The 6,993-nt window shown below is 45.8% G+C and overlaps 1 non-coding gene across 1 annotated transcript; it reads left to right on the top strand.

Annotated features, from left to right (window-relative positions):
• Window positions 1-830: 830 nt before the first annotated feature.
• LOC132594610 (small Cajal body-specific RNA 20) lies at window positions 831-975 on the top strand. The gene has a single exon (XR_009560812.1). It is a non-coding gene; the product is annotated as a small Cajal body-specific RNA 20 (non-coding RNA).
• Window positions 976-6,993: the final 6,018 nt, after the last annotated feature.

Below are 6,993 nucleotides of genomic sequence, written 5' to 3'. Positions count from 1 at the left end.
AGAAGCAAGCCACCAAAACTTCAGTTTCTCTTTTCCTCTGAGCTTGCTTTGCCTGCTTGAGAAAGCAGAGGCCTGCGCCTCCCAAGCCCTGGCCAGACCTGACTGTGAGCCCAGCCCGTGGCCTTAGGCCGCCAGCACTGCTTTCCAGACCCCACCACCAGCTCTGCAGCCCGTGTCCATCACACACGCTCTCTGCAGCAAAGCTAGTGAACCCGTCCTGATTCTTCTGTGTCTCTCTTTCTTTCTTTTCTTCTTCTTTCCCCCCACAAATACTCCTTGGATTTAACTTAGGCTTTTCTATAGTCTCAAATAATCACTCCTGATCCTTTGACTCACAAACTAGTCATCACTGGAAGAGCGTATGTATTTCACCTTACCACAGGTAAGAATCCTGCCTGAACTAAGAGTCATCCTCCACTGCCAACAAATTCCACACACCCCATCTCTTCGTAACAGTACCACGAAAAAGAAGAAAAGCCTCAGGTGTCAGAAATTCCTCAAGAGACTATTCATGAATGCATTCGGTAGTCTCAAAACTTTGAACGTGTGAGGAATCCTCACGGCGTACGTTCCACTCTGTATAACTCTTGCCTAACTTCCACCTTTCTCAGGTCGGTGGAACTTTGTTTGAAATTGTTGTTTTAGTTTGTTTTGTTCTTTAGACATATGTCAAAGGTTGCAACTCGCCCTCCCACCTGCACTATAATGCAAAACCTACTATGTTAGCAACGCTTTCAGGCTGGCATAGCAAAGAATTCCAGAAAATGAGGATTTAGGGCTGCCACTCTCTCCACCACTTTACCAAACACTTAGAAACTCCAGCAGGAGAGGGCCTCTCTCCCATGGGGCTGTGTGTGTCGCGGGGAGGGGACCTCTTCTCCTCAGCCCTTGGGCTGGAAGCGCAGATCAGCCCTGGGGGATCCCTGTCGGGGCTGCCATGAGCTGGGCACCCTTGTTTTCCTACCTCAGACGTTTGTAGTTGCTGGGAGCCCCTACTTGGTCTACACCAGGCTGGGCCTTACGTGGCAGCACTGGGCACGGGGCCTCTGGCTTTCTTTCCCAGGACACTGCCAGGCTCTCATGGGCTGATCCTGGCCTAGGCTGTCCCCAGGCAAGGACGTATGCACCCCCAACAAGTGACCACCTACTGTACAGACACCTGCCAGTGAGGGGGCCTCTCACCTCCTGCCCTCCTAGACGCACCTGCTTGTTCCCAGCGGATGTCACCTGGAACGGGGTCCAGGCACGGAGGCTGTTGTACAAGGGCTTCTGAGGCCACCTCAGTTGGGGGGAAGCTCACCGTTTTCCCCGCCTGGACTGACCTGGGCGCCAGCCAGGCCGCTCCAGCCCTCAGCCCCCAGCTGTGTCTCCTGCACAGGGTCCCGTGCAGGATTGTGAGGCGGGGGTGGCGAGGAAGAGCCCTGAGTGGGTGCTGGAGAAGAAGGGCACCCCGGGCGTCAGGGCAAGGAAGCCAGACCTGCCCCTCAGCACACTGGCAGCAGCTCAAGCCCTGCCCTAGGCAGCGAGCTGCCTCCAGTGGGACAGCTCGGGGACCCAAAGCCTATGAGCTGTGCCACCCAGCCCGGGCCCTCGCCTCTGGAAAGTGTTCGACATCCAAGTGCCTCCTTCATCCGCTGACAAAATGGTGTTTTACAAAAGTTCTAAAAGATTCTAAAGTCCTAAAAGTATTTTCTTCGCTAACCAAAGTTCTGAGAGCATCTTATTTTGTTCTGAAAGCAAGAAACCACTCTCTGTGGAAAAGATAACAAAAGAACAGCTGCGGGAGGAGCAGACTTGGACTCTACGCTCTCCCCTCCACATCAGCGTCAGCGTAACGAAACATACATCAGTTGCTCGTCTGTTGTGTTCTGAGTGTGAATTATCCCCTCACTCCGATGCCTAAGTATTCATATATTCACTCCTTATGCAAAGCATTTATGCCTGGTTTTAAATAATTTAATATAGTTGGGCTCCTCGGTGCATTAATTTGAATAATTGCCACTTCAGACTTAACCTCAGTGTGACTCCACACAGAAGTGGTACCTAAAGGATGCCAGTGTTAGAAGGAATTGGACGTGTGTGTGTAGAATTCAGAGACATATAATATGTAAGTTTATATAGGTAGAGTCTAAACAAAGAGATATATAGATATATGTATACATATATACACACACACATATATGTATATATATACACACACGTATATATATCTGTTTGTATATATATGTATACACCTTTGTGTAAACTATACCTATATACATATATTTGATTATGGATCTCTATCCATCTACTCAAGCACATATGAAGTCAATTCCTCAAGAACAGGTTCTTACGGGACTAAAGACGCAGACCTACTAGAGAATGGACTTGAGGATACGGGGAGGGGGAAGGGTAAGCTGGGACAAAGTGAGAGAGTGGCATGGACATATACACACTACCAAATGTAAAATAGATAGCTAGTGCGAAGCAGCCGCATAGCACAGGGAGATCAGCTCGGTGCTTTGTGACCGCCTGGAGGGGTGGGGTAGGGAGGGTGGGAGGGAGGGAGATGCGAGAGGGAGGAGATATGGGGATATATGTATATGTATAACTGATTCGCTTCGTCATAAAGCAGAAACTAACACACCATTGTAAAGCAATTATACTCCAATAAAAACGTTAAAAAAAAGTGTACAAGGCAAAAAAAAAAAAAAAGAATAGGTCCTTAAAAGGTGTACAAACATTTTAAGTTCATTGTCTGTATGCCTTCTTCATATTCATTTGCATCAACATTTATGTAATTGCTGCCCAGGGCCTGGGAAACCAGGCTACAAAGGCTTTGCCCCTGCACGCCATCAGCTATTGAGCTAAGTGGTGGGTATAGTTACTGTCTGTGAAGTTTTGGTGTCCTAGAAATTAAACCTTTGAGTGCCAAGATAACCTAGCATGAATTCAAATTACACAAAGAGCAGGACTCTGCACACTATCTACAGTATGTGGAATATAGTACTTGTAAAAGAAATTATAGGATAAGAAACTGAAAAGGTAGTTTTCATTATCACCCTTGCATGTTAGACAAGGTTATAGTTCAGTTTAATTTGTTTCAGTTTTGCTTTCTTCATCATCTCCATGTAAATTACAATGATAATCTGTTACTTTTGTTCTTGAGTGTTTCTTTGGGGAAGGCAAAGAAGAACTCCCACGCACACCTGAGTCATCTTTCAGTCCACTTCTTCAAGTATGCTTCCAGATTTGTATTGAAAGTAACATCTACCTTCTTTGAACTCCCATATTATTGCTTTGTTACTCACCTGTGGCATTTGTCTTGTTCCAGAATATATGTGACTTTAACTCATGTATTTTCTTTCTCTCCATGACTTGCTTATGTCTTTCTTTGGCCCTCATTTATAGTACATGGACAATGAATTAAAAAATTATACACACACACAGACACATACACACACTAATGATAGGGAGGAAAAGGATGATAACTACGAAGAAGGAGAGAGAAACAGGAGAGAAGAGCCTTTGCAATTCAGACCTCCAGGGCAGCTCCACACACAGTGCTTCAGACACAGAGGAGAGCACGTTGCTGATCTGTTTCTCCACCCCCATGGAAGGCCACCAGCTAAGTGCTAGAGCCTTTCTGGGAAGATCTTTGCTACCTCAGAGTCTGTCGCTCAGGACTGCCAGATGGGCTGGGAGGAAAATAAGAGAATGGAGCCAACACTGGACAAGCTCAGCTAGTAAAAGTCCCCAGGCTCACTGGCCTTAGTCAAGGCCATCCACCCTTCTTCTATATTCACTTTCAACCAATCAACAAGTCCTTACTGAATGCCTGCTACGTACACAGCACTGCTCTGGGGTACTGCATGGGGAATGCTAAGAAGTGTGTCAAGTGCCAGATTACACCGTAACTGAGAAGTCACAAAATACACATACGTATACATACATATTACATTCACCCATGGACACACACACACACACATACATACACCATTCATGCTTCCATACATTTAAGACTGACTCGCAATGCAAGCAATGTGTGATAGGGATCCAATGAATTGGTCCCATTTCAAGAGCAGTAAGAGCTCAGAAGATGAGAGTACTGTGGCTTCCTCCAAGAGATGGGGATTGAGCTAGAACTTGAAAAATCTGAGTGTTGACAGGAATCAGCACATTGCATTTCTTTTACCATCGAGTAGACTAAAAGCAAATAGCTTGGGCTTCCCTGGTGGCACGGTGGTTAAGAATCTGCCTGCCAGTGCAGGGGTCACGGGTTCAAGCCCTGGTCCAGGAAGATCCCACATGCCGCGGAGAAAATAAGCCCCTGCGCCACAACGACTGAGCCTGCGCTCTAGAGCCGGCGAGCCACAAGTACTGAGCCTGCGTGCCACAACTACTGATGCCTGCGCGCCTACAGCCCATGCTCCGCAACAAGAGAAGCCACCGCAATGAGAAGCCCGCGCACTGCAACGAAAGGTAGCCCCTGCTCGCCACAACTAGACAAAGCCCGCACGAAGCAACGAAGACCCAATGCAGCCAAAAAAATAAATAAAGAAAGAAAGAAAGAAAAAAGCAAATAGCTTTTCCCAGTCCTAGCAAGGCTCAAGAATGTCACGTAAGGTTTCCCTCTGAAGGATGCCCGCAGAGAATGTGGCTGCAGGGAGCAGCCCTTGAGGCTTGAGCCCAGGCTGCCTAAGGTAAAGACATCCTTAGCGAGACGCCTGGTTCATGCTTCACCACATGGAGCCACGAACAGCGGTGGTTCTACAAGCTTGCTGCTCATAATGGCCTAATATCTCTGGCAGAATTTAAAGGAAAATCATGCAATTTTACCCTTAATGCCTGGTTACAGCAAAGGGATGCACTGTCCCAGTGTCTGGACTGGGATTTAGTCTGCAAATGATTTGGAACAAACCCAAAGGGTCCATGCTGTCCTGAGATAGGGCAGTGAATGCAAACACTGAATCACTTTTATTGCCACATACAACCACCAGCAGTAGTATATATCCAGGGCTGTCTTTAATTTCCTGCTCCGCTTTCTAAGGCTGGGATTAGATATGCAAATGCCCACCCCCTCAAGTTTTCCTCTTATTTTATCAGCGTAGACACAGAAAAACTTATATCCTAAAGAAACCAACTGTAAGAAGTCATTTTTGAGGCAATCAGGGAATTCAGAATACAAGCGACTGGGTGATGGCGCCAAGGGATTATTATTACCATTCAGGCGCCTGGATGGCACTCTGGTTATGTAGGAAAAAAGACTGTATTTTTTAGAAAGTGCAGAGACACATAAAGATACAGGGATGAAAACACAAGTTGCCTTGAGTTTCTTTTAAATCAGCACAGCAAGAAGAGGAGAGTGAGTGGGGAGGGGAGGAAGAGAGAAGGACAGAAAGAAGGAAGGGAGGGAAGAAGGGAGGGAGGGAAGCAGGGAGGGAGGGAGCAAGGAAAGAAGATAGATGAAACAGTTTGGTAAGATCGTGATAAATGCTGAAGCTGGGTGATGGTTTTTATGGGAGTCCCTTCCAGTACTCTTCCCATTGTTGTGTATATTTGAATATTTTCATGATAAAACGTGTTTTTCAAAAGAAATGAGTAAAACCCCTATCACAAGTAACAATTACAATGCAACTAGAGATTATCATCCTAAGTGAAGTAAGTCAGAGAGACAAATACCATATGATATCACTTATATGTGGAATCTAAAATATGACACAAATGAACTTATCTATCAAACAGAAACAGAATCAGGGACATACACAATAGACTGGTGGGACTTCCCTGGTGGCACAGTGGTTGAGAATCTGCCTGCCAATGCAGGGGACACGGGTTTGACCCCTGGTCCAGGAAGATCCCACATGCCCTGGAGCAACTAAGCCCGTGCACCACAACTACCGAGCCTGCGCTCTAGAGCCCGCGTGCCACAACTACTGAAGCCCGCATGCCTAGAGCCCATGCTCCGCAACAAGAAAATCCACCGCAGTGAGAAGCCCGTGCACCACAACGAAGAGTAGCCCCCGCTCGCGGCAACTGGAGAAAGCCCGTGCGCAGCAACGAAAACCCAACTCAGCCAAAAATAAATAAAATTAAACATTAAAAAAAAAAAAGACCGGTGGTTGCCAAGGGGGAAGGTGGGGTGGGACAGGGATGGATTGGGAGTTTGCGATTAGCAGATGCAAGCTAGTATATATAAAATGGATAAACAACAAGGTCCTACTGTATAGCACATGGAACTATATTCAATATCCTATGATAAACCATAATGGAAAAGAATGTGTATATATATATATATATATATATATATGTATAACTGAGTCACTCTGCTGTACAGCAGTAATCAACAAAGCATTATAATTCAACTATACTTCAATAAAAATAAACCATTACATAAATCACCCCTTATGTTTATACACAATTAAAGTTAATAGAGTATCTTTCCATACTTCATTCTGACTTCATAAGAATTCCGTGAGATGATTATCTTTATTTTAGCAAATAGTAGTAGTAAGAGTAATAGTTGTTTATAGTTCGGGAAACTAAGGCTCAGGGACAGTAAGGCTTGTCAGTGTCGTGTAGTGAGAATTCAGGGCCAAAGCTCTTGCTATGAGCAGGAAAGTAGAAGTGCCCTAAAACCAGATGCATATGCTGCAACTCCAGAGACTGCTTCCGTTACTCAATTCCTTGGTCTTTCCGATTATTATCATTAGTTATTATTTATTCTTCTTATTATTTTGGGTGGGAGGGGGTGGTTAGGGGCATTGTGTCCCACTTTTTCTGATGAAAAGTGCACACACTATTCTAATGCCACCATACACACGGAACTTTACATTCAAATTCAAGGGGACTCCCAATCCCGCTGACAGCCAGCTGTGGCCTCCAAGTAAGCCCTCCGGATCTGTACCTTGTTCCGCAGGCCCAGTAACTGCAATGAACTGAACCAAGAGCCAGCCTAGAGAGTCCCTTCCTATAAACACATCCTAAAACACTGCTTTCATTAAGGCACTCCCC

Source organism: Globicephala melas, chromosome X, assembly GCF_963455315.2.
Source record: "Globicephala melas chromosome X, mGloMel1.2, whole genome shotgun sequence".
Taxonomy (NCBI): domain Eukaryota; kingdom Metazoa; phylum Chordata; class Mammalia; order Artiodactyla; family Delphinidae; genus Globicephala; species Globicephala melas.
The sequence above is the reverse complement of the archived record's forward strand: the minus strand, read 5'-3'. Positions and strand labels throughout refer to the sequence as shown.